Source organism: Salmo salar, chromosome 17, assembly GCF_965601325.2.
Source record: "Salmo salar chromosome 17, fSalSal1, whole genome shotgun sequence".
Lineage (NCBI taxonomy): Eukaryota > Metazoa > Chordata > Actinopteri > Salmoniformes > Salmonidae > Salmo > Salmo salar.
In genome coordinates this window covers 16,905,990-16,929,442 of record NC_138307.1, presented here as the reverse complement: position 1 = coordinate 16,929,442, position 23,453 = coordinate 16,905,990, and the positions used below count along the sequence as shown (strand labels likewise).

At 43.8% G+C, this 23,453-nt stretch overlaps 1 protein-coding gene across 13 annotated transcripts in view; it reads right to left on the bottom strand.

The window, feature by feature from the left end:
* LOC106574638 (inositol polyphosphate-4-phosphatase type I A) overlaps window positions 1-22,550 on the bottom strand; it is a 51,047-nt gene extending 28,497 nt beyond the window's left edge. For all 13 annotated transcript variants that reach the window (XM_045698995.2, XM_045698996.2, XM_045699000.2 and 10 more), the window contains exon 1: window positions 22,402-22,550. The gene's annotated coding sequence lies outside the window, so the exon portion shown is untranslated. The remainder of the gene's footprint in view (window positions 1-22,401) is intronic.
* Window positions 22,551-23,453: the final 903 nt, after the last annotated feature.

The window sequence follows — 23,453 nt, the reverse complement described above, 5'->3', positions numbered from 1 at the left end:
TCCCCTGCAGGCCAGTGTTTCTCCTAGGTTACATCAAGGACATCCTGCTAGCTTAATGATGTCTGCTTTGATCAAGTAGGTAAACTCTCCTGCAGGCCAGTGTTTCTCCTAGGTTACATCAAGGACATCCTGCTAGCTTAATGATGTCTGCTTTGATCAAGTAGGTAAACTCTCCTGCAGGCCAGTGTTTCTCCTAGGTTACATCAAGGACATCCTGCTAGCTTAATGATGTCTGCTCTGATCAAGTAGGTAAACTCTCCTGCAGGCCAGTGTTTCTCCTAGGTTACATCAAGGACATCCTGCTAGCTTAATGATGTCTGCTTTGATCAAGTAGGTAAACTTCCCCTGCAGGCCAGTGTTTCTCCTAGGTTACATCAAAAGAAAGGAACAGAACTAAATACCCGGACTGCATAGACCAAAATATTTGAGGCTGTGTTTAGGCAGGGGTGTGCAACAGAGCTAGGGAAGGGGGGGGTGGGCGTCCCACCTAAGCATTCATAGGGGAAACCCTGTCGGAGAGACACACATCCTCGGAGTGCCGTCAGTTAGGCATCATTCCACAGAGGCTGGGCTGGGGGCTTTCCTGGCAGGAGTACAAGGTGCTGGAGGCCTGTCTTGTCTACTCAGGCAGAAATGCTGGAGGAGAGCCCATCGATAGCAAGCGGATGCTGCTGGTGGTGAAAAGCTCAGCAGATACAGGTCTGGTTAGCACACTCATCACAGATCCTCTTCTGCCCGGCCAGTGCACATGTGGCTCTGGTCAAATAAAGTGCACTATATAGGCAAAAGGGTGCACTTCAGGGAATGAATCCAAATGTCTTGTATGTGCTCTCTGTACAATGGATCAACATTGATTGAATTCATTGTCAGGTTCTTTGGCTACTATCTACAACTGTTCTGTAATTGCCTGGGAATATGGGCCACATCGGTAAGAGCCAAACGGTAGCAGATGGTGGTAGGTCTGATCAACGACAATGGTGCCAGGATCGTGGACTACAGTAAAGGGAGGGCCAAGCACACCCCCATCCACAGGGCTGTAAGGGAGCGGGTTGAGAGTCAAGTTCCTCTGTGTCCTCATCACTAAGGAAGTAACATGGTCCTCACACACTACACAGTCAAGACAACACCTCTTCTTCCACAGGAGGCTGAAAAGATTTGACATGGGCCCTCAGATCCTCAAAAAGTTCTACAGCTGCACCATTGAGAGCATCTTGACTGGCTGCATCACCGCCTGGTATGGCAACTGCTTGGCATCTGACCGTAAGGTGCTACAGAGGGTAGTGCGTACGGCCCAGTACATCACTGGGGCCAAGCTTCCTGCCATCCAGGACCTCTATACCAGGCGGTGTCAGAGGAAGGCCCTAAAAATTGTCAAAGACTCCAGCCACCCAAGTCAGACTGTTCTCTCTGCTACCACACGACAAGCTGTACCGATGCACCAAGTCTGGAACCAACAGGACCCTGAACAGCTTCTACCCACAAGCCAGAAGACTACTAAATAGTTAACCAAATGGCTACCTGGACTATCAGCATTGACCCCCTTGCCCAAAATCTTTTGACGCATCACATACGCTTCTGCTACCGTTTATTATCTATCCAGTTGCCCAGTCACTTTACCCCTACCTATATGTACATATATACCTCAATTACCTCGTACCCCTGCACATCGACTCAGTACTGGTACCCCGTATATATAGCCATGTTGTTACTCATTGTGTATTCCTTGTTTTACACATTTTTTCTATATTTTTCTCTGCATTGTTGTGAAGGGCCAGTAAGTAAGCATTTCACTGTTAGTCTACACCTGTTGTTTATGAAGCATGTGACAAATAACATTTGATTTATAGCGCGAGAGTGAGGAGACCCTGATGATTAGTAACTCACATGAACTGGGACACATGGGCTTCTGGAGCTTCCACGGCTCGGTTAACAAATCCTTGCTGGGTTTCTGACGTAGTTTCTCACACCCAGTAACAACTGGAGAATACCGCACAGACTGGGCCGGGACCAGACTCAGTTCAAAGCGGTTTCTAGGTTTGCGAATACGGGTTTGATGAATTCTCAGTGTCTTCGTTTTACCCTGGGCACCTGGTACTGTAGGTTAACCAGATAAGTAAACAGAGACATTGACACTTGGGACATTGTCCTCACCAGAGAAGCTAAGGACTTACAATGCGATGCATATGTTTCTACCTGATTTAACTTAAAAAGGGGGGGAAGTGACACCAACGGCGACAGCTAGTCTTACTGGCGTCCGATCTGACTGGCAGGGTTTAGTGGATTTCACTTCTGCTGTTATGTTAAGTTTAATTCTGCATGCAACCGGCAAGCTCTCTATGAAGGAACCGAGTGAGTGAGTGAGTGAGTGAGTGAGTGAGTGAGTGAGCGTTTGTGACATTGAGGACCCTGTGAGGCGTCCACGGTACTGCCTGAAATCAGATTTCTCCTTTCTCTCCCTGTTCACTCCCTCCCTCCCTCCCTCCCTCCCTCCCTCCCAGCAGACTCCAATCCTGCTAATTCCACCGTTAATTCAGCCGTGTGACTCAGTGACTCCATCAGAATTACCAGCCAAGCGACAAGATCATTCTTTAATTTGTCTTCAATCTAAAAACCTCAGCTTGCCTTGGCTGTGAAAGCACCTCAAGGCTCGGTGTTTCTTCCCACTGTGCTGGTTTCAGGACCCTTCCTCCGGAGCTCCTCTGAGTGGGATTGACACTATCACAGAGGGGTCTTGTCCAATCACAACTTTAAATGAGGATGTGTTTGTATCAAGGGTTTCTCTGCTCTCAGTCTCAGACAGTCTCCAAGCCTGAGAAGGGCAGTGTGGAGGAGAGCTCAGACCTGTTGCCCTTAAAAGGCAAAAAAACTTTGTGTTGACTGACTGCCAAGGTTCTGACTGTCCAGGCCAGGCATCATACATGAACGCACACAAACGACGAGCTAAAAGCATACCGTTTCAGAGTTTCCTTCGATCTTTACTTCCCATCTCTCCCTTATCAAACACACCTATACAGAAGACAGGATAACGGCTCTCCCTCCATGTCTCTAGTTTCCATCTTACTGTTGTCCTCCTGCACTCCCAGCCCACATTAGTTATTTTTATAGCCCCAGCCTTGTCTAAACAGATTTCAACTCTGCACCACACCAGTATCTGTGTCATAATGACTATGGAGAAGGTAAACACTGCTGGAGAGCAAACAGAGTACATTCATAATTAAAATTGTATCACTTTTGACACTAACAATGCTTATTTTATCTGTCTAAATGAGGTGCTATGAGTAAGCCCTGTATCAGGGTCAAATAGCACTGGACTCATTATTTTGATAGAGACTCAAACTATTAAATTCTATCTCCAAAATCTTAGACTTTTCTGCCATTTTCATTTCCTGAATAAATATCCAGATGAATTTGTAGGTGCAGAAAGTCTTACATATTCTTCACCTTCATTTGTATGATGTAGAGTAGTTAGAGCTGCCCTCCAGACTAGACTGGCTACCTAGTTCCTACAGTAGTTAGTGTTGCCCTCCAGACTAGAGGTCGACCGATTAATCGGAATGGACGATTAATTAGGGCCGATTTCAAGTTTCATAACAAAATCGGCAATCGGCATTTTTGGACGCCGATTATGGCCGATTACATCGCCCTCCACAAGGAGACTGCGTGGCAGGCTGACTACCTGTTACGCGAGTGCAGCAAGGAGCCAAGGTAAGTTGCTAGCTAGCATTAAACTTATCTTATAAAATAAACAATCAATCTTAACATAATCACTAGTTAACCTAGTAATATCATCAACCATGTGTAGTTATCTAGCTTGTCCTGCGTTGCATAATATCGATGCGGTGCCTGTTTAATTAATCATTGAATCACATCCTACTTCACCAAACGGGTGATGATTTAACAAGCGCATTCGCGAAAAAAAAGCTATGTACCTAACCATAAACATCAATGCCTTTCTTTAAAATCAATACACAAGTATATATTTTTAAACCTGCATATTTAGTTAATATTACCTGCTAACATGAATTTCTTATAACTAGGGAAATTGTGTCACTTCTCTTGCGTTCTGTGCAAGCAGAGTCAGGGTATGTGCAGCAGTTTGGGCCGCCTGGCTCGTTGCGAACTGTGTGAAGACCATTTCTTCCTAACAAAGACCGTAATTAATTTGCCAGAATTGTACATAATTATGACATAACATTGAAGGTTGTGCAATGTAACAGCAATATTTAGACTTAGGGATGCCATCCGTTAGATAAAATACGGAACGGTTCCGTATTTCACTGAAAGAATAAACGTTAGTTTCCGGATTTAACCATATTAATGACCTACGGCTCGTATTTCTGTGTGTTTATTATATTATAATTAAGTCTGATTTGATAGAGCAGTCTGACTGAGCGGTGGTAGGCAGCAGCAGGCTCGTAAGCATTCATTCAAACAGCACTTTCCTGCATTTGCCAGCAGCTATTCGCTGTGCTTCAAGCATTGCGCTGTTTATGACTTCAAGCCTATCAACTCCCGAGATTAGGCTGGCAATACTAGTGCCTATAAGAACATCCAATAGTCAAAGGTATATGAAATACAAATGGTATAGAGAGAAATAGTCCTATAATAACTACCACCTAAAACTTCTTACCTGGGAATATTGAAGACTCATGTTAAAAGGAACCACCAGCTTTCATATGTTCTCATGTTCTGAGCAAGGAACTTAAACATTAGCTTTTTTACATGGCACATATTGCACTTTTACTTCTTCTCCAACACTGTTTTTTCATTATTTAAACCAAATTGAAAAAGTTTCATTTATTTAAGACTACATTTATTTAATTTATGTATTATATTAAGTTAAAATAAGTGTTCATTCAGTATTTTTGTAATTGTCATTATTACAAATATATATATAAAAATAGGCCGATTAATCGGTATCGCGTTGAAAAATCATAATCGGTGGACCTCTACTCCAGACTAGACTGGCTGCCTAGTTCCTACAGTAGTGAGAGCAGCCCTCCAGACTAGACTGGCTGCCTAGTTCCTACAGTAGTGAGAGCAGCCCTCCAGACTAGACTAGCTGCCTAGTTCCTACAGTAGTGAGAGCAGCCCTCCAGACTAGACTGGCTGCCTAGTTCCTACAGTAGTGAGAGCAGCCCTCCAGACTAGACTGGCTGCCTAGTTCCTACAGTAGTGAGAGCAGCCCTCCAGACTAGACTGGCTGCCTAGTTCCTACAGTAGTGAGAGCAGCCCTCCAGACTAGACTGGCTGCCTAGTTCCTACAGTAGTGAGAGCAGCCCTCCAGACTAGCTGCCTAGTTCCTACAGTAGTGAGAGCAGCCCTCCAGACTAGCTGCCTAGTTCCTACAGTAGTGAGAGCAGCCCTCCAGACTAGCTGCCTAGTTCCTACAGTAGTGAGAGCAGCCCTCCAGACTAGCTGCCTAGTTCCTACAGTAGTGAGAGCAGCCCTCCAGACTAGACTGGCTGCCTAGTTCCTACAGTAGTGAGAGCAGCCCTTCAGACTAGCTGCCTAGTTCCTACAGTAGTGAGAGCAGCCCTCCAGACTAGCTGCCTAGTTCCTACAGTAGGCTCTGTCTGCCTTACAAATCAAGACCTTGTTCATGTCAGGGAGAGGGAGGGACTGTTCAACAGCTCAGGGTGTACCTGCCCTACCCATCTCTCTCGCTCTCCAGTCACCAGCTTTCTCTCAGGGTCATGTTAGGATGCCACATCCTAACAGCATCCTCATATACACCATAACAAAGTGCCTGAGATGTGTGCAGGTGTACTTACTGTCAGTGGTGAAGGCAGAGAGTGGCAGGTAGCCTTGTGGTTAAGAGCGCTGGGGCAGTAACTGAAAGGTTGCTGGTTCGAGTCCCTGAGACAGCAAAGTGAAAAAAAATGTTCTGTTCTGCCCTCGAGCAAGGCAGTTAAACAACAACTGCTCCCCCCCCCCCCCACACACACACACAACCAGAGGTTGGATTAAATGTGGAATTAACATTTGGGTTGAATGCATTCAGTTGTGCAACTGACTAGGTATCCCCTTTCCTTTCCCAGAGGGAGGGGAAGCCAGCTGATCCTGTCAGAGAGGAGCAACAGACTGGATCTGACCAGAGGAGACATGTCAGAAAAACTAAAAGGAAGGATATTTCAGTATTTGCTCCACTTCCCCTAGCTGTATATAGCAGAGTATACAGCAGCGTAGCTATGATCTGTATCTGTGCATTGAGTTTGACAGTGACCGAGGCTACAGGACTGCCAAGTCACAGTCAGAGGTAGTGAGGCGTGTAACATGATGCTAACCAGAAGAGGAGACATTTTCACAATTTAACCTTCACATCTGATATTCTGTCTCTGCCATGGCCTGCCCATCCCCCCCCCCCCCCCCCCCCGCCACACACACACACACACACCACTCTTCAAAGTGATAACTCGCTTTTTGAAGGTATGTGTGTGCCTGCCAGTGTGCACGTATGTGTGTGTGTGTGTGTTAGTTTGAAGCTCTACTGAGGCAGTGCTGTGTGTGCTTCCTATTTCAGAAGCAGTCCTGCATATACTCAATCCAGATAGTCCCTGCATCATCAGTCAGAGACACTGATCAATGGACTGGAGCCACTGGACCACCCTCTGTGTGTGTGTGTGTGTGTGTGGGCACATTGTGTGTTGGGGCTGTCCCCGAAAAAAATATACAAATCTTCGTCGACCAAAAGTCGTCTGTTCTTTCAACCAACTGAATAACATCTTCAAATCTCAAAGTCATTATCATTTGGTTAATCAAAAATTCTATCCAAATCTAAATAAAAAGCCGAAAAAGTTACTTCTATTGCCATCTATGTAAAAATAGTCTACATTAAGCCAACAAATAAAAACTTTGCAGCCTGCAGGTAGAAAATATCCTGATAAAAACTAAATATCCTATAAATCACATTGGCTACAACGTCTGCAACGAACTTGAAACATTGTATCAACTATTAACTTGGGTCTAGCCCGAAGCTTGCGCTGCTAGCAACATTGTATGTAATATTCTGGACATTCAGAGTTTCCCCAACCAGTGAGCTTGGGACAGACACAGCTGTAGGCTACTTGAGCAAGGCATAAGAAGCAGGGCAAAAGCTCACCGAAGCTGAGTACCAGCACCTCAAATGGTCTACTGCTTGAGCTCCTGTTCCTCTTATAGAATATTAGCTCTAAAGTATTGTGGAGCTCCTGCACCTAAATATGAACAGTACCAGAACCCAAAATGAGTTACTGAACGTATTTCAGTCCAAGTCATGCACTGATAAGAAGTAATCAGGTCTATTTCATGACGTTTCCACTGGATCAGAGCCAGACATTTTTCCCTTTCACGCTGAGCGGTTACCGAAAGGGAGAGGGCTGGAAAAGATTTTTCAATTACATTGAGGAACGATTGTAATTCTCAATGGATGTAAAAACAGACTTTGATGGCTTTCTGTTTGGTGAAGTAAACATTACTTTGAGAAGCTCCACAGTTCATTAGTGGTGGTGGGTTAAGCCAATCAGATCCACAAAGGGACACATTTATATGCCTACATTTGGGCGCAGGCCAGGTAGCCTATAGGCCTACTTCTATGCATATGTGTCCTTACTCAACATTGACAGGAGCACTCCAAACAACAGACAATGACTAAATTGACAAAACTCTTGAAATAAACTAAAACTTGTTTCTCACAAGTGTAGCATAAGTTGTGCACTCCGCAAACAATGTGTCCACTCCGACAATGATAACTGGAAGACTGGAATAATATTGCATGCATTAACATAAATTACCATAAAGAAAGTAACAACATTGTAGATTAGAAATGATAGGAATTAACGGTAAATGTCCTACTGGTGATGTATGTAATGGGGAATTGATATACACTAACAAAATGAAAACAATTCACAATGAAGTTATGAAACAATGAATGTGCACAAATTGGCGGGAGAGAGCACATTCTGGAGAGAGATGTGCATTGTGCATCTGGGCGCATGGTCAATACCACGTCTGCATTGGTCATGTAGTATTTACAGTGATACGGCCTCAGCAGAAGTCAGAGCATCATACCTCTTGCGCTTCGGGGAGCAGTGCAGAGCTGTTGTCAAGGAAGTGAGTTTGTTTTCTACAGGATGTACCGCCCCCACCTACCGTCAACCAATCATGTCATTGCAGAGCTCTACAGAGCCCCCCGCATTGTTGAAACATTTGGGAGTTGCATGGCAATGCGGAGCTCGTTTAGGCTCCACTAAAACAAACAAAAACAATCTCGGTCCACCAACAACCTAACGATCAAACAATCAACTAATTGGGGTCAGTGATAGATAAAGTATTTGATCCTCTGCTGATTTTGTACGTTCGCCCACTGACAAAGAAATGATCAGTCTATAATTTTAATAGTAGGTTTATTTGAACAGTGAGAGACAGAATAACAACAACAAAAATCCAGAAAAACGCATGTCAAAGAAATCTCTGATTGAGAGGGTGTCAAATACTTATTTCCCTCATTAAAATGCAAATCAATTTATAACATTTTTTGACATGCGTTTATCAAGATTTTTGTGTTGTTATTCTGTCTCTCACTGTTCAAATAAACCTACCATTAAAATAATAGACTGATCATTTCTTTTTCAGTGGGCAAACATACAAAATCAGCAGGGGATCAAATACTTTTTGCCCCTCACTGTATATGCATGTGTGAGTGTGTATATGCATGTGTCAGTTAAAACATGTAGGGGGATGGGAGATGCTAATTTTCACCTGAAAGGGTTAGAGCTGCTCTGAACTTCTAAAGAAATGATTCATGCACTATCCTGAATAACCTGTTGCTTCTTCTGTGTGTGTGTGTGTGTGTGTGTGTGTGTGTGTGTGTGTGTGTGTGTGTGTGTGTCGCTCTCACAAGCTCACACACAGTCCAGCCCGAGGGGAAATCTAAATCACAGTCCATGTGACTCATTCTATACGTGTAACTAACAGTGCATCAAGCCTAAAACACGGGAGTAATATCTCAAAATAACTGCTTGTCATCTTCCATCATACACTGTGCACTCTGCTAGACAGATGCCATTACTTTGGTACAGATCTTCAAAGTGTAGAGACAACGCCATGCAAGCAGCTACTGTGCTCTGACAAATCAATCTAGTGCATGTGATGATATGCAGTAGCATCATTAGTATACCTGTGAGAGTCAGCACTGTCTGCAACCATGTGGAGCCACGACCAACTAGCAGGCTGATTGGCTAACTATCATGATGACATAACCAGTGAGGAGAGCAACACTTGCCATCTGCACTACTGTAGTCTACCCACACATCTAGCCCCCACTTCCACATCAGTCAAGTCAGGTAAGCATAAGACTCAGCCACGCTTTATCCAAATTACGTGGCTGGCCTAATATCATTACTATTCTAGGTTGAGAAAGACTGAGATTACGGATTGTGCTCAGTGTTTGATGCACGCTTGTCAGTGCTGTTACTGTTCTCACACATCAACACAACTGAGGAAGAGCCCCGGAGTTGGACAGAATTCTCTTATGCTTTCTTTTGCCATTATTTGTCTTATTTCTTTAAACCCTGAAGTCCCTATGGGATACATTATGTACCTGTTGTGTGATGTTTGACTGAGCTTTGAACATCAACAGCTTTTTCACGTTCAGTGTCTAGCTGGGTAAGATGTACAGTATTGCGTATTTCCTCTGGTGTACCTCACTTCCTGAACTGCAATCAGGAAATGTTCACATTGAGGATAAATGCATCAATGTCCTCATCTCACAGGGAAGTCGTCAGACAGGTCCTTGGTTCAGATTAAGAAGACTTCAAGATTACATAGGAACCCAAAAGAGGGAAGTCAGAGAGAATCAAAAGCAGTGAAGGACAATTCCACGGTGGGACCCCAATTTTTCACTTTAAAATGTATGCCAAACAAAAAACATTGATTTCAAAGTTTAACAAACTACACAAATCTATGCACAATGACTACTTTGAAAAATTTACACAGTAAATAAATGAATAAAATTAAAACAGCAGATGCAAGGTTTGGTAACAGAATTACAGTAAAATCTCCCTCAGTTTTATTCTGTTACCAAGCTTTGTACCTGCACAGTTCATCCTGTAAATGTGTTGTAAAATGTTCTGTGTTAATTGTTAAAAAGTAGTCTTTGTGCATACAATTCTAATGTTTGTTAAAATGTTGAAATCAATGGTTTTTGTTTGGTATACATGTTTTCTGCGTAAATCCATTACTATGGAAATGCTCTGAACTATTATGATTAAACGTCTGTCTCTTCTGATTTCATCCTGAATGCCTAACTCAATGGGGTGAGCTGGACGTGACAAACATTTACAAACTGAAACACAAGAACAACCGTTATTGTATACGGATGGGAGCTCAGTGAATATTACAGTGCATTCGGAAAGTATTCAGACCCCTCGACTTTTCCCACATTGTTACGTTATAGCCTTATTCTAAAATGAATAAAATTATTCCCCCCTTCAATCTACACGCAATACCCTATAATGACAAAGTCAAAACTGGTTTTTATTATTATTTTTTAAATGTATTTTTATTTTTATAAATGAAATACCTTATTTACATAAGTATTCCGACCCTTTGCTATGAGACTCGAAAATGAGTTCTGGTGCATCCTGTTTCCATTTATCATCCTTGAGATGTTTCTACAACTTGGAGTCCACCTGCAGTAAATTCAATTGATTGGACATGATTTGGAAAGACACATCTGTCTATATAAAAAGGTCCCACAGTTGACAGTGCATGTCAGAACAAAAACCAAGTTGAGGTAGAAGGAATTGTTTGTAGAGCTCTGAGACAGGATTGTGTCCAGGCACAGATCTGGGGAAGGGTACCAAAAAATGTCTGCAGCATTTAAGGTCCCCAAGAACAGTGGCCTCCATCATTCTTAAATGGAAGAAGTTAGGAACCACCAAGACTCTTCCTAGAGCTGGCTGCCCGGCCAAACAGAGCAATAGGGGGAGAAGGGCCTTGGTCAGGGGGTGACCGAGAACCCGATGGTCACTCTGACAGAGCTCCAGAGTTCCTCTGTGGAAATGGGAGAACCTTCCAGAAGGACAGTCATCTCTGCAGCACCTCACCAATCAGGCCTTTACGGTAGAGTAATATAATGGCACCGGAGGGGGTGGCTTTTACAGGCTCCTAACCAACTGTGCTATTTGGTTCATTTTTTCACATTGTTTGTAAGTCATTTTGTACATAATGTTGCTGATACTGTCTCTTATGAATGAAAAGAGCTTCTGGACATCAGAATAGCGATTACTCACCTTGAACTGGACAAAGATTTTTCTTCAAATGAGTTTGACGCGAAGGATAAACTGCTTTGTCAAGACAAGGCCCAAATCCCCATCATCAGTGTGAAGAAAAGATTGAGGAAAAGGGGGAGGGCGGCGGAGTGCCTTGTAAGAATTCGCAGACGAGTAGGTAAACCACCACCTCCCTCCGTATTATTGGCCAATGTGCAATCATTGGAAAACAAACTGGATGATCTACGATTAAGACTATCCTACCAACGGGACATTAAACTGTCAAGGTATTGCTCGCCTGAGGTTGAATACCTCATGATAAGCTGTAGACCACACTATTGTACTTTTTGGAGAAATGTCCTCTGGTCTGATGAAACAAAAATAGAACTGTTTGGCAATAATGACCATCGTTATGTTCAGAGGAAAAAGGGGGACGCTTGCAAGCCAAAGAACACCATTCCAACCGTGAAGCACGGGGGTGGCAGCATAATGTTGTGGGGGTGCTTTGCTGCAGGACGGACTGGTGCACTTCACAAAATAGATGGCATCATTAAGGAAAATTATGTGGATATGTTGATGCAACATCAAGACATCAGTCAGGAAAGCTTGGTCGCAAATGGGTCTTCCAAATGGACAATGACCCCAAGCATACTTCCAAAGTTGTGAAAAAAATGGCTTAAGGACAACAAAGTCAAGGTATTGGAGTGGCCATCACAAAGGCCTGACCTCAATCCTATAGAACATTTGTGGGCAGAACTGAGAAAGCGTGTGCGAGCAAGGAGGCCTACAAACCCGACTCAGTTACACCAGCTCTGTCAGGAGGAAAAGGCCAAAATTCATCCTACTTATTGTGGGAAGCTTGTGGAAGGTTACTCAAAACGTTTGACCCAAGTTAAACAATTTAAAGGCAATGCTACCAAATACTAATTGAGTGCATGTAAACTTCTGACCCATTGGGAATGTGATGAAGAAAGAAAAGCTGAAATAAATCATTCTACTATTATTCTGACATTTCACATTCTTAAAATAAAGTGGTGATCCTAACTGACCTAAGACAGGGAATTGTTACTAGGATTAAATGTCAGGAATTGTGAAAAACTGAGTTTAAATGTATTTGGCTAAGGTTAATGTAAACTTCAACTGTATGTGAGAATGCTATTCATTGACTACAGCTCAGCATTCAACACCATAGTGCCCACAAAGCTCATCACTACGCTAAGGACCCTGTGACTAAACACCTCCCTCTGCAACTGGATCCTGGACTTCCTGATGGGCCGCCCCAGGTGGTAAAGGTAGGCAACAACACATCTGGCATGCTGATCCTCAACACTGGGACCCCTCATTGGTGCGTGCTTAGCCCCCACCTGTACACTCACGACTGTGTGGCCAAGCATGACTCCTACACCATCATTAGGTTTGCTGACGACACAACAGTGGTAGGCCTGATCATCGACAACGATGAGACAGCCTATAGGGAGGAGGTCAGATACCTGGCAGTGTGGTGCCAGGACAACAACAACAACCTCTCCCTCAATGTGAGCTAGACAAAGGAGCTGATCGAGGACTACAGGAAAAGACAGGCCGAACAGGATGCATTAACATCAACGGGGCTGAAGTGGAGCGGGTCGAGAGTTTCAAGTTCCTTGGTGTCCACATCAAGGAACTATTATGGTCCAAACATACCAAGACAGTCGTGAAGAGGCCACGACAACATCTTTTCCCCTTCAGGAGACTGAAAATATTTGGCATGGGTCCCCAGATACTCAAAAAGTTCTACAGTTGCACCATCGAGAGCATCCTGACCGGTTGCATCACCGCCTGGTATGGCAACTGCTCGGCATCTGATCGTTCGTATGGCGCTACAGAGGGTAGTGTGTACAGCCCAGTACAAAAAAAACATTTAATCCAATTTAGAATAAGGCTGTAACGTAACAAAATGACAAGAAAAAGTATGTGAACCATTTGGAATTACATGGATTTCTGCATAAATTGGTCATAAAATTTGATCTGATCTTCATCTAAGTCACAACAATAGACAAACACAGTCTGCTTAATCTAATAACATATACAATTATACATTTTTATGTCTTTATTGAACACACCGTGTAAACATTCACAGTGCAGGGTGGGAAAGGTATGTGATCCCTAGGATTTAATAACTGGTTGATCCTCCTTTAGCAGCAATAACAACCAAACGTTTTCTGTAGTTGCGGATCAGACCTGTACAACGGTCAGGAGGAATTTTGGACCATTCCTCTTTACAAAACTGTTTCAGTTCAGCAATATTCTTGAGGACGTCTGGTGTGAACCACTCAAGGTCATGCCACAGCATCTCAATTGGGTTGCGGTCAGGACTCTGACTAGGCCACTCCAGAAGGCGTATTTTCTTCTGTTCAAGTCATTCTGTTGTTGATTTACTTCGTTGTCCTGCTGCATCTCCCAACTTCTGTTGAACTTCAATTGGCAGGCAGCCTTACATTTTCCTGCAAAATGGGAATTCATTTTTCCGTCAATGATAGCAAGCTGTCCAGGCCCTGAGGCAGAAAAGCAGCCCAAACCATAATGTCTCTCCACCATACTTTACAGTTGGCATGAGGTGTTGATGTTGGTGTGCTGTGCCTTTTTTTCTACACACATGATGTTGCGTGTTCCTTCCAAACAACTTTAGTTTAATCTATCCACAGAATAGTAGTGGAACATCCAGCTGCTCTTTTGCGAACTTCAGACATGCAGCAATGTTGTTTTGGACAGCAGTGGCTTCTTCCGTGTGTCCTTCCATGAACACCATTCTTGTTTAGTGTTTTACCTATTGTAGACTCGTCAAGAGATGTTAGCATGTTCCAGAGATTTCTGTAAGTTTTTAGCTGACACTAGGATTATTCTTAACCTCATTGAGCATTCTGTGCTGTGCTCTTGCAGTCATCTTTGCAGGACGGCCACTCCTAGGGAGAGTCGCAACAGTGCTGAACTTTCTCCATTTATAGACAATTTGTCTTACCGTGGACTGATGAACATCAAGGCTTTTAGAGATACTTTTGTAACCCTTGCTTTATGCAAATCAACAATTCTTAATCTTAGGTTTTCTGAGATCTCTTTTGTTCGAGGCATGGTTCACATCAGGCAATGCTTCATGTGAGTAGCAAACTCACATTTTCTGAGTTTTTTTTATATTGCAGGGCAGCTCTAACCAACATCTCCAATCTCGTCTCATTGATTGGATTCCAGGTTAGCTGACTCCTGACTCCAATTATCTTTTGGAGAAGTCATTAGCCTCGGGGTTCACATACTTTCCCCCAACCTGCACAGTGAATGTTTAAATTATGTATCAATATAGACAAGAACAATACAATAATTTGTGTGTTATTAATTTAAGCACACAGTCTATTGCTGTGACAAAGGAAGATCAGATCACATTTTTGGACCAATTTATGCATGAATCCAGGTAATTCCACAGGGTTCACATACTTTTTCTTGCAACTGTATATGCAGAAAGTGTACAGCAGAGTGGGTACATTTCTGCAAAAACCTAGAGCATTGAAGTGCGAGGCTCAACTTCTCCACTGTTTTGGGTCCCCTGGCTACCACACTGTTCACAGCGTGAAGCAAACTCATGCACATTCGAAGATACAGTGTGTGACTGTGTGATAGTGAAGTGTTACATCTCACTCATCTCAATATCTCCGGTTCTGCTTGTGGCAATGTCATTTCGCTGAGTCTACTTTAAGGAAGAAACATTCCCAATTTAACTGACAGTCTAAAAATGTCTTCAGATCACTGGCATTAGTCACGTTATTGAATGTTGACATTGACCAATGTTCTTCAAGCCTGGTCGTGGGGACCCAGTGAGTGAAGGCTTTTGTTACTGTTCAGCGCTAACCCATCCGATTCAACCCAATGTTGGCGTAGCCGAGAAGCTAGGCCTATAATCTCACCAGTGGGACTTAACAGACAAACACTGAACACTACAACAAAGACTAGATAAACATTGCCACAGAGCAGCAAGGAGCTGTTTTCCTATTTAATCAATAGATAAACTCACACTATGATAAATGCATGTTTCTGCCATTAGATTCCTCCTTCATAGGCAGTCTGAAGAGGACTCGCTCATTATGGCCGACGAGGGCGGCCGTTTAGAACAGCATGCAGAGGACTCTGGGTATTATTTATTCCCTGTCAACGGCCCATCTGAGAGCATCACCCCAGCCAAAACCACCATAGGGGGTTAGAGTAGTGCCTAATTCTACAGACTGAGCATAAGAAGGGATGCTAAGTAGTAGTCTTCGCAAAATGGCTTCAGTCCAGTCAGCACATAAATCAGATACAATACATAGATTATATTTAAAATCTCCCCAAAAATCCATACCTTTATCCAGTGAATGCTACAGGCAGCCTGTAGATAGTAGCATTAGCATAGCAGCTAGTGAATGAAGCAGCATGGTGGCGAGTGACACAGCACAGTGCAGGCCTGTAGAAGGGCTAATCCATATCCGGCTGCATGCTACAGCTGTACAGACAGACTAGTACATCTCTGCTCCTAACAGCTGAGCTTGGTTCCTCGTCTATAGGGTAAGATGACAGTCTGCGTAGCGAGTGAAGGGCCCGGCTGTGGATGCGGTCTCCTCACAGCAGAGCAGCATGTAAACAAACCCACACGCAGCAGCAGCGTCATTATCACTGCTTACACTCTCCCCATCTCTCTGCCTCCCACTTTCTTCATCCCTTCCTCGCTTGCTCTCGTACTTTCTGCCTGCCTCCTTCGCCCTCCCTCTCCCCATCTGTCCCTCTCCATTTCTCTCCCTCTCCTTATTCCTGCAGTAGCTAAGAGAAGCAGACTGATAAGGTAATGTCTTCTCTCTGGCTGACACTGTTCTCCAGCAGAAATACACAGGGAGAGGGACAGGAAGGGACAGATGGGACTGTGGATGCTCAGTGACAAACTGGGCTGACAGGACCCAGACGGGCTTTGTCCAGCCGAGGAAGGAAATGAACGGGAGAGGTGTCACTGTTCACATCTTAAACCCCGCTCCAGAACCTCCTCAGTGATTTGGGAAACGTCCAGGAAGAAAACTGTGAAAGAGCTGTATGCTGTAGGCCTGTTACATGTTGTTGATTCCCAGACCAATAAATAATCAACTGTGGTGGCGGGAGAACACTTCCCTGCTCCCTGCACTGTGTCACGTTTGCAGTCACGCCTCCCTCTCTCCCGGGGTCCTATGCTTAGTATCGTTTAGTGTAGGGCACCGACTGACCAACGGCAGGTTTCACTTCTCTACACATGTGGATTTATGGTCTCCATTTAGCCTGCCATCATCAATAATTCAGTCTGTTGCATAAGAGGGAAACGCAGAGGTTTATGTCCCAAACAGTACCCTATTCCCTATAAAGTGCACAACTTTTGACCAGAGCATTATGGGCACTGTTCAAAAGTAGTGCACATCTTAAGGTACAGGGTGTTATTTGAGACCCAGCCAGAGACAGTGGACTCGGGATAGCACCCGGCACTACTTGACTACAGACCTGTCAGCACACATCCCCAAAACAACTTTGGTTCAGGTCTAATGGATTTCAGTGTAAAACAGCAAAGACGGGCAAGGCAATGCAGCGAGGCAGAGTAGCTATTGCCGTCTGAGGCACCGGCTATCCACCAAGTAGCAGGATGTACAATGTCGCTCATAAGTAAATTACTGAAAGAGAAAGGAGAGTTTAACAAGCAGACTTTTATGACAAAGGAAAAAAGATTATAGCAGAGTAATTAGTAAGACAGCAACCGTAGAAAGTGTGTCAATGTGTGTGTGTTGGAGAAGAGTATGACGACATGAGAGTGCAGAGGAGTTGAGTGTAGTGTGTTGCAGGAGCATCGTATGATGACGTAACATGCATGAGCCTGATTGAGTGTGTGTTTATGTGGGAAGCTATTATTGGCTTATAAGAGCAACAGAGTAGGCAGAGCATTCAACTGGCTGTGTGTGTCCGATTCACTGTGTTTAACACATATGAATCTTAAGAGTGTCTTCTCAGAGAGAGAGATTTAGTTATAGATTCATTTTCCATATATAGATTTTTATATTTATTACATTCTACCATTTTATATTACAATGTATACATTGTTGCTTTGGCAATATTGACACAATGTTTTTCAGAGAGCGAGAGAACAGTCTCCTGTTTGCCCTCTGAGCCCAGTGGGAAAAAAATCCCATCGCTGAGTCACAGCACTCCCCCATACATATTTACATACACAGTGGCCTCAGGGTCTGTATGCGCACGTGTGCGAGAGGTAGCTAGCTACTATATTGAATCGCAAAACTACAGTGCCCAACTTAGTACAATGTAGTACTGAGCAACAGCCTAGTCAAGCCAACTGGGAGTAGTCTCAGAAACATCTCCTGGTCTTTCCAGATGCCTGGTCGTAACTCGTAAGCTTCCTCTCAATCAATAAGCATGTCCCCTCCCCTTGACCTTGGCTCTGATGGCTCCTACCAGGAAACCACTGACTGAGTCTGCCTTTACGACCTCACTCCACTCGCGTGATTTGTAGTGGTCATCAATTCAGATAACCACTCAAGCCATGGACTGTATCAACCCTCTAATGACTGTCCATCTCATGACTGGTGTCTTTTTTTCTTTAAAGCTCTTTGAGAATCGTTATGGAATAAATAGCGCTACAAAAGTTGAATTAATTATTAGTAAATCATGCTAATGTGATTATGTACGCAAACTAGCACTCAGCAAAGGCAGCTAAGGGCCGTCACCTCTGGCCAGGCACTGTATGCCTCAAACTGATGTCATTTTTCACTTGGTTATGTTCTTGTTCATCAGTTGTTCTTATCGCGTCGCCACAAACACACATTATCTCCACTTTGGTCCATGTGCGACAGAGCTAATCCAGCAGTACAAAGGCTGTGTCCAAAACGACACCCTATTCCCTAGTGAACCAAAATGCACCCTATTCCCTATATATAGTGTACTATGGGCTCTGGTCAAGAGTTGTGCAAAATATACTAGGGTATACTGTGCCAATTTGAATGTGACAGACACTTGAGTGATGTGATGTGATGGGACAGAGACACTGGGTTCTCAGCACAGGAGGCTACTGAGGGGAGGATGGCTCATAATGGCTGGAATGGAGACAATTGACTGGTATCAAACGATGAATTTGATACCATTCCATTGATCCTGTTCCAGCCATTACTATGAGCCCATCCTCCCCAATGAAGGTGGAACCAACTTCCTGGCATTCTCAGGGATTTCAACAGGCTGTGTAGGTAGGTAGGCCTGTTGCTGAGTCCCACTGAGACCAAGGTCTCTTTTACAAAGGAGCCATGCATATACACAATTTACAAGCTTGACGCCCTCAATCTCAGACAAATTATCAATGAACCTACCAGGTACAACCCCAAATCCATGAACACGGGCACCCTCAGATGTCATCCTAACTAACTCGCCCTCCAAATACACCTCTGCTGTTTTCAATCAAGATCTCAGCGATCACTGCCTCATTGCCTGCATCCGTAATGGGTCTGCGACCAAACGACCTCCCCTCATCACTGTCAAAAGCTCCCTAAAACACTTCTGCGAGCAGGCCTTTCTAATCGACCTGGCCGGGGTATCCTGGAATGACATTGACCTCATCCGGTCAGTAGATGATGCCTGGCTATTCTTTAAAAGTGCATTCCTCACCATCTTAAATAAGCATGCCCCACTCAAAAAATGTAGAACTAGGAATAGATATAGTCCTTGGTCCACTCCAGACCTGTCTGCCCTTGACCAGCACAAAAATATCCTGTGGCGTTGTGCATTAGCATCGAATAGCCCCCATGATATGCAACTTTTCAGGAAATTAGGAACAAATATAGACAGGCGGTTAATAAAGTTAAGGCTAGCTTTTTCAAACAGAAATTTGCATCCTGTAGTACTAACTCAAAAAAGTTCTGGGACAATGTAAAGTCCATGGAGAATAAGAGCACCTCCTCCCAGCTGCCCACTGCTCTGAGGCTAGGAAACACTTACCACCGATAAATCCACTATAATTGAGAATTTCAATAAGCAATTCTCTACGGCTGGCCATGCTATCCACCTGGCTACCCCTACCCCGGTCAACTGCCCAGCACCCTCCACAGCAACCCGCCAAAGCCCCCACCATTTCTCCTTCACCCAAATCCAGATAGCTGATGTTCTGAAAGAGCTGCAAAATCTGGACCCATACAAATCAGCCGGGCTAGACAATCTGGACACTCTAAAATGATTTACCGAAATTGTTGCAACCCCTATTACTAGCCTGTTCAACCTCTCTTTCGTATCGTCTGAGATTCCCAAAGATTGGAAAGCTGCCGCGGTCATCCCCCTCTTCAAAGGGGGTGACACTCGACCAAAACTGCTACAGACCTATATCTATCCTACCCTGTCTTTCTAAAGTCTTCGAAAGCCAAGTTAACAAACAGATTACCGACCATTTTGAATCCCACCGTACCTTCTCTGCTATGCAATCTGGTTTCAGAGCTGGTCATGGGTGCACCTCAGCCACGCTCAAGGTCCTAAACGACATCATAACCGCCATCGATAAGAGACATTACTGTGCAGCCGTATTCATCGACCTGGCCAAGGCTTTTGACTCTGTCAATCACCACATTCTTATTGGCAGACTCAACAGCCTTGGTTTCTCAAATGATTGCCTCGCCTGGTTTACCAACTACTTCTCTGATAGAGTTCAGTGTGTCAAATCGGAGGGCCTGTTGTCCGGACCTCTGGCAGTCTATGGGTGTGCCACAGGGTTCAATTCTCGGGCCAACTCTCTTCTCTGTATACATCAATGATGTTGCTCTTGCTGCTGGTGATTCTCTGATCCACCTCTACGCAGACGACACCATTCTGTATACTTCTGACCCCTCTTTGGACACTGTGTTAACTAACCTCCAGACAAGCTTCAATGCCATACAACTCTCCTTCCGTGGCCTCTAACTGCTCTTAAACGCAGGTAAAACTAAATGCATGCTATTCAATCAATCACTGCCTGCACCTGACTTAGAATACGTGGACAACTACAAATACCTGGGTGTCTGGTTAGACTGTAAACTCTCCTTCCAGACTCACATTAAGCATCTCCAATCGGCTTCCTATATCACAACAAAGCATCCTTCACTCATGCTGCCAAACACACCCTCGTAAAACTGACCATCCTACCGATCCTCGACTTCGGTGATGTCATCTATAAAATAGCCTCCAACACTCTACTCAACAAACTGGATGCAGTCTATCACAGTGCCATCTGTTTTTTCACCAAAGCCCCATATACTACCCACCATTGCGACCTGTACGCTCTCGTTGGTTGGCCCCCGCTTCATACTCGTCGCCAAACCCACTGGCTACAGGTTATCTACAAGTCTCTGCTAGGTAAAGCCCAGCCTTATCTCAGCTCACTGGTCACCTTAGCAGCACCCACTCGTAGCATGCGCTCCAGCAGGTATATCTCACTGGTCACCCCCAAAGCCAATTCCTCCTTTGGCCACCTTTCCTTCCAGTTCTCTGCTGCCAATGACTGGAACGAACTGCAAAAATCTCTGAAGCTGGAAACACTCATCTCCCTCACTAGCTTTAAGCACCAGCTGTCAGAGCAGCTCACAGATCACTGCACCGGTACATAGCCCATCTGTAAACAGCCCATCTACCTACCTCCTCCCCATACTGTATTTATCTTGCTCCTTTGCACCCCAGTAGCTCTACTTGCACATTCATCTTCTGCACATCTACCATTCCAGTGTTTAATTGCTATATTGTAATTACTTCACCACCATGGCCTATTTATTGCCTTAACTTACCTCATTTGCACTCACTGTATATAGACTTTTTGTTTTCTTTTGTTCTACTGTATTATTGACTGTATGTTTTGTTTATTCCATGTGTAACTCTGTGTTGTTGTATGTGTCGAATTGCTACGCTTTATCTTGGCCAGGTCGCAGTTGCAAATGAGAACTTGTTCTCAACTAGCCTACCTGGTTAAATAACGGTGAAAGAAAAGAAATAAAAAACACTGTCAGATCCAGGTCAGAGATAACACTGCTGAGGATGAATGGTGATAAATCACATGGATGAGGTTTAACCGGTTCATAACGAACTCCTCTGGTCGCTCACTGTCTGTCCACTTCAGCCTGTGTCACAACGGGATGATTTACAATACAATTACAGTGGCTGTGTTGATACTGATAACGCACACACAAATGTTTCAAATAAATCAAATAGTAATCTTACAAGAAAACAGAGTTACAGTTAACGCGTTGGTAAAAGACTGCACAGGAGGTGGTGGTGATGATGCTGAGAGAGTGTTCAATAATGCACCCATCTGGTCTGTAAAGCTGACACATGGCACCGCTTGTTTTCATTTTAGCCATGTGGAACTAACTGAGGCTTGTAGGAAAGGCCTGTCAACCACACCACCACTCTCCCAACAGGCTTATATAACCCACCACTTCCACTTTCAGTAACTAGAAACCCCTTAACTCCACCATTCAAGATCAGCCAACACAAAACACAGTCGTCATAGATTTGAACGTACAATGCTGCCCTGGCAATGCCAAGAACCCGTCATGATGACAATGAATGTTAGCTGAGAGAATTTCATGGTAATAGATTATTCAATAAATACTAGAATATGGTTTATCATGGACCAAGAGTGTTTAAGTGGATGAACAAGGAGGCAGGCACTCAGTGGGCTACGGATATAATTTCACAGCCTGACTGCAGATAGTCATAAAATACTAGGAAAGAATACATAGGATGCCTAGGAAAGAATACAATGTCCATCCACATTAAAAGCCCCGTATGTCTTGGTCATTGGAGGCAGAGTGCGCATCCTCTGCTCGCTCCCCTCTTCCCATATGAAAACATTACATGAAAATAAGACGACTAGCCTAAGTTGCAGGTGGTGTTCATACCTAAACGTATCATAGGCAATAACTAGCTGTAGACCGCAATAAATAAAAAGCATATGGGTGATAACTGACTATACAGAGAAGAATACAACTTAAGTTGAAGCTTTTTTTGCAAGGAGGTGTAAACAATTAATGAGCAAATTAGCTATTATGCTAATCTTCTCATGGCGACTTCTCCTGCCTCTCCAACTAACCAGATAACTGCATTTCAAGATGAAGACACAAACCTTTCTACGACGTTTGATGACAATTAATTTGGTGGGAAAGAGACAGCGGTTGGTGTTGACGCTCGCTTGTTACATTTGTTTCCAGCCTGTCTGTGCACTCCGCAGTGTGATCTCGCCTCGCCTCTGTATCATGTGACGTTGCAACTTCATTAAAGGAACCTCCCCCTACTTGAGTCTGAGGCACATTCAGGAGGACACAACTTTATTGAAGACAAATCTATTTTCAGTAAATCGTGATAGGCTCCATCTTTGCACAGTGTCCTGGGAAAAATCGAATTAGATTTTGGAATGACCAATAAAAGGCATGATGAAGAACTATATTTAGATTCAAAACAGAAGTCAATGACATTGGGAAAATCAGGCTACAGAATATAATCAAGATATGAGTCTATGCTATGATTGAACTGATACAAATACACTTACATGGATAAAAGCGTCCGTTAAATGGCATACATTATTATTATAATTATCATTATTATTATAAAAGCTTTCTGTCTCAAATAAAAATGGCTTCACTCTCTTGTGGTTGAGCGATGCTGTACAGGAGCTCAGTCAGACCTGTGATGAATCCTGGCTAAATCCTGTAGGAAGGCTAAATCCTTACAACATCTTGGCTCCAGTAAGGCATGGTCCAGCATTATGTTCCTGCCCTGCATAGACAGTCATTATTACAGTCATTTCAAATGTTATCATATGTCATTATCTGAGCATATCACTGGTTATTACTATTACAAACCGGGTGGTTTGAGCCCTGAATGCTGATTGGCTGAAAGCCTTGGTATATCACGGGTATGACAAAGCATGTATTTTCACTTCTCTAATTACATTGCTAACCCGTTTATAATAGCAATAAGGAACCTCGGGGGTTTGTGATATATGGCCAATATACCAGTATACTCCATGTTGCGTCGTGCGTAAGAACAGCCCTTAGCTGTGGTATATTGGACATATATCACACCCCCTCGGCCTTATTGATTAAGTTTGAGTTCTTCTTCTTCAGTTCACAGTTAGATTAAGCTGTACTACCATCATGTGGCCAAAATTTGCAGTTG